This window comes from Bison bison, unplaced genomic scaffold (assembly GCF_000754665.1).
Source record: "Bison bison bison isolate TAMUID 2011002044 unplaced genomic scaffold, Bison_UMD1.0 scf7180017864234, whole genome shotgun sequence".
In the NCBI taxonomy this organism is placed as follows: domain Eukaryota; kingdom Metazoa; phylum Chordata; class Mammalia; order Artiodactyla; family Bovidae; genus Bison; species Bison bison.
In genome coordinates, this window is record NW_011494806.1 from 229,923 (window position 1) to 240,775 (window position 10,853).

The 10,853-nt window shown below is 41.2% G+C and overlaps 1 long non-coding RNA gene across 1 annotated transcript; it reads right to left on the reverse strand.

Moving 5' to 3' along the window:
• Nucleotides 1-3,692: 3,692 nt before the first annotated feature.
• Nucleotides 3,693-5,793, reverse strand: LOC104993133. Its single transcript, XR_825793.1, has 2 exons — nucleotides 5,691-5,793; nucleotides 3,693-4,554 (listed from the first exon to the last, which is right to left on the reverse strand). It is a non-coding gene; the product is annotated as an uncharacterized LOC104993133 (long non-coding RNA).
• Nucleotides 5,794-10,853: the final 5,060 nt, after the last annotated feature.

Below are 10,853 nucleotides of genomic sequence, written 5' to 3' on the forward strand. Positions count from 1 at the left end.
TTTTAATGGCTAAGTAATACTCCATTGTGTATATGTACCACAGCTTTCTTATCCATTCATCTGCTGATGGGCATCTAGGTTGCTTCCATGTCCTGGCTATTATAAACAGTGCTGCGATGAACATTGGGGTACACGTGTCTCTTTCCCTTCTGGTTTCCTCAGTGTGTATGCCCAGCAGTGGGATTGCTGGATCATAAGGCAGTTCTATTTCCAGTTTTTTAAGGAATCTCCACACTGTTCTCCGTAGTTCTTGCCACCTCTTATTAAGATCTTCTGCTTCTGTTAAGTCCATACCATTTCTGTCCTTTATTGAGCCCATCTTTGCATGAAATGTTCCCTTAGTATCTCTGATTTTGTTGAAGAGATCTCTAGTCTTTCCCATTTTCCTCTATTTCTTTGCACTGATCACTGAGGAAGGCTTTCTTATCTCTCCTTGCTATTCTTTGGAACTCTGCATTCAAATGGGTACATCTTTCCTTTTCTCCTTTGCCTTTTGCTTTTCTTCTTTTCTCAGCTATTTGTAAGGCCTCATCATACAACCATTTTGCCTTTTTGCATTTCTTTTCCTTAGGGATGGTCTTGATCCCTGCCTCCTGTACAATGTCACAATGTCCGTCCATAGTTCTTCAGGCACTCTGTCTATCAGATCTAATCCCTTCAATCTATTTCAATCCCTGGGTCAGGAAGACCCCTGGAGAAGGAAATGGCAACCCACTCCAGTACTCTTGCCTGGAGAATCCCATGGACGGAGGAGCCTGGTGGGCTACAGTCCATGGGGTCGCAAAGAGTTGGACATGACTGAGTGACTTCACTTTTCACTTGAATGATCTAGTGGTTTTCCCTACTTTCTTCAATTTAAGTTTGAATTTGGCAATAAGGAGTTCATCATCTGAGCCACAGTCAGCTCTCGGTCTGTTTTTGCTGACTGTATAGAACTTCTCTATCTTTGGCTGCAAAGAATATAATCAATCTGATTTCGGTATTGACCATCTAGTGATGTTCATGTGTAGAATCTTCTCTTGTGTGGTTGGAAGACGGTGTTTGCTATGACCAGTGCATTCTCTTGGCAAAACTGTTAGCCTTTGACTAGCTTCGTTTTGTACTCCGAGGCCAAATTTGCCTGTTGCTCCAGGTAGCTCTTGACTTCCTACTTTTGCATTCCAGTCCCCTATAATGAAGACGACTTCTTTTTTGGGTGTTAGTTCTATAAGGTCTTGTAGGTCTTCATAGAACTTTTCATGTTCAGCTTCTTCAGATTACTGGTTGGGACATAGACTTGGATTACTGTGATATTGAATGGTTTGCTTTGGACACAAACAAAGATCATTCTGTCATTTTTGAGATTACATCCAAGTACTGCATTTTGGACTCTTTTGTTGACTCTGATGTCTACTCCATTTCTTCTACAGTATTCTTGCCCACAGTAGTAGATATAATGGTCATCTGAGTTAAATTCACTCTAGCAAAGTAATGCTCAAAATTCCCCAAGCCAGCCTTCAACAATACATGAACCATGAAATTCCAGATGTTCAAGCTGGATTTAGAAAAGACAGAGGAATCAGAGACCAAATTACCAATATCCCCTGGATCATCGAAAAAACAAGAGAGTTCCAGAAAAACATCTACATTTGCTTTATTGACTACGCCAAAGCCTTTAACTGTGTGGATCATAACAAACTGTGAAAAATTCTTAAACAGATGGGAATACCAGACCACCTTACCTGCCTCCTGAGAAATCTGTATGCAGTTCAAGAAGCAACGGTTAGAACTGGACATGGAATAACAGACTGGTTCGAAATCAGGAAAGGAGTCCATCAAGGGTATATATAGTCACCCTGCTTTTTTAAGTTATATGCAAAGTACATCATGCAAAATGCTGGGCTGGATGAAGCACAAGCTGAAGTCAAGACTGCCAGGATATATCGACAACCTCAGATAGGCAGATGACACCACTGGCAGAAAGTGAAGAAGAACTAGAGTCTCTTGATGAAAGTAAAAGAGGAGAGTGAAAAAGTTGACTTAAAACTCAACATTCAGAAAACTAAGATCATGGCATCCAGTCCCATCACTGCATGGCAAATAGATGGGAAAACAATGCAAACAGTGAAAGACTATTTTTTTGGGAAGCTCCAAAATCACTGCAGATGGTGACTGCAGCCATGAAATTAAAAGATGCTTGCTCCTTGGAAGAAAAGTTATGACCAACCTAGACAGCATATTAAAAAGCAGAGATGTTACTTTGCCAACAAAGGTCCGTCCAGTCAAAGCTATGGTTTTTCCAGTAGTCATGTATGGATGTGAAAGTTAGATTATAAAGAAAGTTGAACACTGAAAAATTGATGCTTTTGAAATGTGGTGTTGGAGAAGATTCTTAAGAGTCCCTTGGACTGCAAGGAGATCCAACCAGTCCATCCTAAAGGAAATCAGTCCTGAATAATCACTGGAAGGACTGATGATGCAGGTGAAACTCCAATAATTTGGCCACCTGATGCAAAGAACCAACTCATTGGAAAAGACCCCGATGCTGGGAGGGATTGGGGGCAGGTGGAGAAGGGGACGACAGAGGATGAGATGATTGGATGGCATCACCGATTCAATGGACATGAGTTTGAGTAAGCTCCAGGAGTTGGTGATGGACAGGGAAGCCTGGCATGTTGCAGTCCATGGGGTTGCAGGGAGTGGGACACAACTGAGCGACTGAACTGAACTGACTCTCTAGTTGTAGTGCATGGATTCTCATTGCAGTGGCTCCTCTTGGTGCAGAGCATGGGTTCTAGGATGCTCAGGCTTCAGTAGCTGTGGCACATGGGCTCAGTAGTTGCGGTTCCCAGGCTCTAGAGTGAGGGCTCAATAATTTGTGGTACACAGGCTTAGTTGCTCTGTAGTATGTGGGATCTTCCCATACCAGGGATCCAACCGATGTCTCCTGCATTGGCAGGTGGATTATTAGCCACTGTGCCACCAGGAAAATTCAAGGATAGATTTTAAAGTTTGTTTTTTTAATATCAAAAGGGATATATAATTTTTATTTATTTATAAATATCTTTATTAAATGGCCTTTAAATCCATTAGAGAAGAGCTATAATTAATATGTCCAGTCCCTGAAGGGACATTATTATTAAAATAAGTGCACAGAACACTCATATAAGCATCCTTGACACGTATGAGGTTTTGTGAGTTTTTTGTTAAAGTGTCATTTGACATATAACATTTGTAAATTTAAGGTATACAATATGTTGATTTGATACATTTATATATTATGATTGTCATTGTATTGATAATCTGCACCTCTTTCATGTCACATAATTATCCTTTCTTTTTAGTGGTTGAAATAATTAAGATATAGTCTCTTAGCAAGTTTGATAATTATAAAATATTGTTACATAGTTTTAATACTAATAGATACTACTATGTTACTTTCCCAAAAATTTGTACCAAGTCATGTTCCTAATTCATTGTGTTGAATATAATCATATATTATAATATATAAGCCAGTTATACATAATATAATGTGTAAATGTGTAAATGTGTAAATGCATGCCCATTTTCACACTTTCATCTACCCACTGCTGGTGTTTAACACTTCTGGGATTTGTTTCTGCACAGGAGGGTTTCCCTCCAAACCCCTCTCTATCACCCACCCCCTTGGATGAGAGGGGACTGGAAATTCAAACACACAGAACCATTCATAGTCGGTGCCCTTGAGAGTTTTATTAAAGCAGCAGGTTTAGGGACAAATGGGCTCAGCAGATTCCTGGGGCATAACTGCCCACAACTCACTCTGACTTTCTCTTCCACCCTAGGGATTGAGGGACCAAGCCCCAGGAAAGAATTTAGCATCAGCTTTCTCTCCCTCTGCAGCCAGGACAAAGCAATTAAACAGGACAAGAACCAAAAGTCCCAAAGGGTGCTGATGACAAGTCCACCTGCCCTCTGCCTCCACCATCACTCTAACACAAATCCACAGGACTGACAGTGAGAGAGCAGGCATTGGGGCTAGGACTCAGAGAACAGTGGGGGCCCAGACTCTGCAGGAATCCACACCAGCTGGGGTTGAGCAGGACATCACAGAGGGGATGAGATGGGGTGAAGCAGAGCAGCAGACAGCCTTGATGAGAGACTACAGAGGCTATTCATCCAAATGAATTGGACGTTTGCCCACACAGACTATTCTAACATCCATCTGGAAGGTGACACCTTCATAGTAACAGTGTGGGGGCACAGCCTCTGGGTAGAGATTACACTGAGTGACTTTGAAGATGATGAGGTGGCAGTTGTAAACCTCAGACATCTTCCTACATGTCACAGCTGGACCCTCGCAAAGGCCACGAGTGCCGGGTGACACACTGTGGACAAAGGTCTTGTTCTTCTTACAGCTCTGATCAGTGGCCAGCCCTCGAGCCTTCATCATCAAGTCACAGTAATATTTGTGGTTGGCAGAGATCTTTGTTCTGGGCCTGTCAGTTTGGTGATGGAGGAGGTCCTGGGCCTCAGAGAAGGAAGGCTGGTCCATTAGGAGGAACAAGAGGAGAGTCCATGTCAGAAGCATGCTTTCTGTTAGAAAAATGGAGAAAGGAAGCAAAAAGGAGAGTTCTCTCTCTTAGCTCAGAACACCAGATCTTTACATGCTTGAAGTCCACCCCCCACCTCCCAGGATTACAAGTGCTCTCTACTTGTCTCCAATAACACTGCTTTCTTGAACTCCTTCCAGAAAACCTCTGTAGTCTTTCTTCCTTCCAACATCCATCTTCCCTTTCTTCTTTCCAAGTCCTCCTTCCTTCATTTCCTCTCATCCCACAGCCACAGCCCAGTATAGTCTCAATCATCTTCCTTAAGACTATACTCATTAAAGAAATTGGGCTAGAGGGATCCATCACTCAGAGAGGTGGGCACCTTACACCCCTTAATGGTCTTACATAAGAGAGCAAAACTGAAGCTCAGATGATCCTTGATCTTGACACAAGCAGTAACACTAACTTATGAAGTTCTTTACAATGATGCTCTTCAACTTTTTATGTGCGTCGATTCTCGGCCTTTTGGCTAAGATCAAGTGTAAATTTTTTATGTGCAATTATCTGGGGACCTTGTTATATAGGTTCTGACTCAGTAGATTTGGGATGGAACCTGAGATTTTCATTTCTAACTAGCTGCCAGATGATTTTTATCCGTGGGTCATCCTTTAAATAACAAAGCTTTAGAATTTAGAGTTTACAAAGAACTCTCATATATATTGGTCATCACCCTCTCTGCAAGGTAAGATAGGTATTATAGTGACCCATTTTTAGTAAATGACTTTCAGAACAGTTGAGTGAATTGCCCAAAGTCATACAACATCATGAAGCTGAACACGAATCTTAGAACCTCTAGGGCCAAGGAAAATTCTCTGTTCTGTTCTAATTTAGATTAATCCAGTAGACCACTGCATTACCTACAAATACAAAGCACTTCCATTGAAAACCTACTTCATACCTACATAATAGAAAAGCTTCAACAACTTTGCTTGCTGAACCACCTTGAACACCAACATTGAACTTTGGTTGCTTCAACAACCTTGCTCTCATGCTCATTCTGTCTACTTATAAGAACTTCACTTGGCCCCTTACAAATTCCTATTTTCCCACTCCTCTCTCTAGGACCAAAGAAGGGTCACCACAACTACCTCAACCTCTTCAATGAGATGCCTCACATACCCAGTCTCAAGCCTGTGTACGCTCCTTTACTTGGTCCCGGTTGATGCTCCTAGAGAGTTAGGTACTGGAGGTTCCTTGGCTGGAAAGGTTTCTGAGCCTCTCTTCTCTTGGCTTCTGTTATTAGAGCACACAGCTGTAGGGGCTGGAGGCTGCAGGGGGTGAGGTTGAGTAACCCAGGTACTGACCCATCACTTTCTGACGCTGCAAGATGCTGAAACTTTCTGGCCTGATACCCAAGTCATACCTCATTCTACGCTCCATTTAATGAGTCCAAACACTGGGAGCAGGGTTTCTCTGGGATTAGATGACCTCACACAGCCTGAAGTGTGAAGAGAAGCAAAGGGCAAGGAGCCTGGCCTCTTGGCCTTTGTCTCCACTCTCTGGTCCTATCTTTGCCACAAGTTATATAGTGAATGGGTCCCTTTTCCCTCTGTGGAGAAGCTAGGCAGCTCTTAAAGGCAAGAAACTACAACAGCAGAAGCTCCTCAGCCAATTTGGGCCTAGCACAGGCAACAAGCCAACCTCTAAACCCCAAACCCTAAACCCCCTAAGTAGCCTTGAGGTTCTCAGACTAAAGAATCTAGCAATCAAAGGTTCTAGGGATAATAATATTTACAGTTTTCCAGAGAGGAAAAGGCAGTAAGAAAAGAAGTAAGGAGGAGCTGACAAACTGTTGAAGAGAATGGCAGGGCCTAAGGTCTGACGGAAGAAACAGGAAGCTGGCAACTACTCTCTTTAGCGCCCTCTTAGCTACTGTGACTTAAGATCCAGACATCCAAAGATCTCTCTTCTCTCCATCCACAGCTAGGGCTCTGTTCGCCAAATACTTGCCCCGGAACCACACTAAAACAGCTCTCCAATGCCTTGGCAGCCTGAGCTTTGCCTGACCTCTGCAGCCTTTGTCACCCTCCTGGGTAGCTCACTGTATTTGTTTCTCTGCCTGTTGATTCTTTCAGCCTGACCACTCAGTCCTTCTAAGCCTCCCTCTGTGCTCCAGAACTTTTCGTGTGATTCAGGCCTCACCTGACCTTCCACATGCTAATGCACAGGAACCATTATTCCCAGACCACAGGATATAGAACACTGAAGTAAAGAGATATTTACCTAGCAATGAAAAAGTATGTGAGTAGTAGAGTAGAATGAAGATTTGAAATATGTAGAACTGTATCATGTAATTAGTATGCCTATTCTAGGTATGTCATAAAAGTGGAATCCTACAGTATTTGTTCTAAGTGCTTTCCATTTTAAAGGATGTCTTTAGGTCCATCTGTGTTCTATCTTGTATCAGAATATCATGCCTTTTTTAAGACTGAATAATATTCCATTGTATCGCTATACCAAATTTTCTTTATCCATTTATCATTTGATAATTATTTGGGTTGTTTGTAAATTTTGGCTATCATGAATAATGCAGCTATGAACATTCATGTACAAGTTTTTGTGAAAACATGGCTTTTAATCTGAGACTTGAAGAAAGTGAAAGAATTAGGCAAGAAGAGCACGGTTAATGAGAGTGACTGTCAGGAATATAAGAAAAGATAGGACAAATAGCGAGAGGCCAGATCATTTAGATCTTTGTAAGGACTATGGATTTCATTCTAATCATAATGCCAAAGCCTGAATCAGAGCTTTACACGGACATGATCCAACTCGTGTTTTAATACTGTCATTGCTGCTGCTACATAGTGAATGGATTGTAGAGGGCAAAACACAGTAACCAGTTAAGGGGTGATCAGTCGGTTCAGTTGCTCAGTCACGTCCGATTCTTTGCAACCCCATGGACTGCAGCACACCAGGCCTCCCTGTCCACCACCAACTCCTGGAACTTATTCAAACTCATGTCCATTGAGTTGGTGATGCCATCCAATCATCTCATCCTCTGTCGTCCACTTCTCCTCCTGCCTTCAATCTCTCCCAGCATCAGGGTCTTTTCTAATTAGTCAGTTCTTGGCATCAGGTGACCAAAGTATTGGAGTTTCAGCTTCAACATCAGTACTTCCAGTGAATATTCAGGACTGATTTTCTTTAGGATGGACTGGTTGGATCTCCTTGCAGTCCAAGGGACTCTCAAGAGTCTTCTCCAACACCACTGTTCAAAAATATCAAGTCTTCGACGCTCAGCTTTCTTCATACTCCAACTCTCACATCCATACATATTACTGGAAAAATCATAGCTTTGACTAGACAGACCTTTATTGGCAAAGTAATGTCTCTGCTTTTTAATATGCTGTCTAGGTTGGTCATAACTTTTCTTCCAAGGAGCAAGCACCTTTTAATTTCATGGCTGCAGTCACCATCTGCAGTGATTTTGGAGCCCCAAAAAAATAGTCTGTCAATGTTTCCTTTGTTTCCTCATCTACTTGCCATGAAGTGATAGGACCGAATGCCATGATCTTAGTTTTCTGAATGTTGAGTTTTAAGCCAACTTTTTTCACTATCCTCTTTCACTTTCATCAAGAGGCTCCTTCGTTCTTTGCTTTCAGCCATAAGTGTGGTATCATCTGCATATCTGAGGTTCTTGATGTTTCACCTGGCAATCTTGATTCTAGCTTGTGCTTCATCCAGTCTGGCATTTCTCATGATGTACTCTGCATATAAGTTAAATAAGCAGGGTGACAATATACAGCCTTGACGTACTCCTTTCCCGATTTGGAACCAGTCTGTTGTTCCATGTCCAGTTCTAACTGTTGCTTCTTGACCTGCATAAGGGGTAATAATAACCTGGATTAAGTTCAAAGCAGTGAATTTTGAAGATGTATTTGTCTCCTTCACTAGGTTTAAGTTTTGAAGAAAAAGAAACAACAATGAATTTAATAACCTTACTGACTTGAACAACTTTGGGATGAGTTTCACTAAACAATGTTTTCTTCAAGCATTTTCAGTGTTAAAGTTGTGCTTACAACCTGCAGTTTTGTGGAACTGCCATCTTCTTACCTATTCATCAATTTGGAATACAGTTAAACTTTCATGCAAGTTCTTTTTTTTTCTTCTTAGTGGAGGAGAGATTTTCTTTTACTTATTTAGTTTTAGCTGCACTGGGTCTTTGTAGCTATGCCTGGTTTTTCTCTACTCATGGCGAGTGGGGGCTCCTCTCTAGTTGCAGGGCACAGGCTTCTCAATGCATGGCCTCTCTTGTTGCAGAGCATAGGCTTTAGGTGCATGGGCTTCAGTAGTTGTGGCTCATGGACTTAGTTGCTCTGCAGCATGTTGAATCTTCCTGGACCAGGGACTGAACCCATGTCCCCTGCATTGGCAGGCAGATTCTTTATACACTGTACTTCCAGGGAAGTCCATGCAAGTTCTTTGTTATCAGTTAGCTCACAAACGATCTCTACCAGCAAGGACATTCATATTTAATTCATTTTGATTTAATGCATCTTATCTCCCTCTCATTAGGAAAATTCCCCTGGAGAAGGAAATGGCAGCCCACTCCAGTATTTTTTTTTTTAATTCTTGAAAGTATTTTACTTCAGGTTGAAAATGAACAGCTTCCACATTGTTCATTGGAAGACACACAATATTCACGAATACAATGCTGGTCATTTGAGGAAATGTACATACCTCAGTTTCTCCTTCATGATTTTCTTTTAGAAGGATACTGTTTACCAAAAAGAAATGTCAGTAGTACAGGAAAAACTATTTTCCCAGTAAATTTACAAAAACCTAAGATTCCCAATGGAATCAAGATTATCTCCCTGCTACCACCACCTTAATATAATCGCGTGCTTATTGAAACACTAATATCTACACCCTAAAGAGTACACTTACTTTCAACAATGACTACTCCGTGCTCTTGCCTCGGAAATCCCATGGTCAGAAGAGCCTGACAGGCTACAGTCCATCCAGTTACAAAAGGATAGGACACAACTTATTAACAAAACAACAACAATGCTTATCTAATAAGAACACATATGGGCTTTGGTGGTGGCTCAGTAGTAAAGGATCTGCCTGCCAGTAAGAGGAGACATGGGTTCAGTCCCCGGTCCGGGAAGATCCTACATGCTGTGGAGCAGTGAAGCCCAGGCACCACAACTATTGAGCCTATGCTCTGCAACAAGAGAAGTCACCCCAGTGAGAAGCCTGCACACCGCAATTAGAGAGTAGCCCCAGCTAACTGCAAGTAGAGAAAAGTTCATTCAGCAACGAAGACCTAGCACAGCCAAAAATGAATAAACAAAATTATTAAAAAAAAACACAAAATATTCATTAAAAAAAGAATACATACAACAGTCATAGCAGAAATTAATCCCTTTTAGATTAAAGGTGCCAAGTTCTTTCTCTTTTAAAAACAGACCTTAATAAGAAGACATACAGTAAATTCTCTGGTGGTTCAGTGGTTAGGACTCCACACTTTCACTGCCAAGGGCACAGGTTCAATACTTCATCAAGGAACTAAGATCCAGCAAGCTGTGCAGCAAGGGGGGAAAAAGACATACAGATGACCAATAGGCACATGAAAAGATGCTCAACATTGCTAATTATTAGGGGAATGCAAATCAAAGCTACAATGAGGTGTCACCTCACACCAGTCAGAATGGCCATCATTAAAAAGTCTATAAATAATAAATGCCGGAGACGGTGTGGAGAAAAGGGAACCTTCCTATAATGTTGGTGGGAATGTAAATTGGTACACTTACTACAGAAAACAGTATGGAGTTTCCCTAAAAAACTAAAAAATAGAGTTGTCATATGATCTAACAATCCTATTCTTGGGCATAAAGCTGAAAAAATTCTAATTCTAAAAGATCCATGCACCTCAATTGTTTATAGCAGCACTGTTTACAATAACCAAGACATGGAAGCAACCTAAATATCCATCAACAGATGAATAGATAAAGAAGATATGGTATATACACACAATGGAATACTACTCGGCCATAAAAAAGAATGAAATAATACCATTTCCAGCACCATGAATGGACCTGGAAATTATACTAAATGAAATGTCAGATAGAGACAAATATCATATGATATTGCTTATATGTGGAATCTTTTTTAAAGGATACAAATCAACTTACAGAAAAAGAAACAAATTCACAGACTTAGAAATCAAACTTATGGTTATCAAAGGGGAAAGGTGTCAGGGAGGGATAAATTGGGAGTTTGGTATTGACATACACACACTACTATATTTAAAACAGATAACAACAAGGACCTACTATA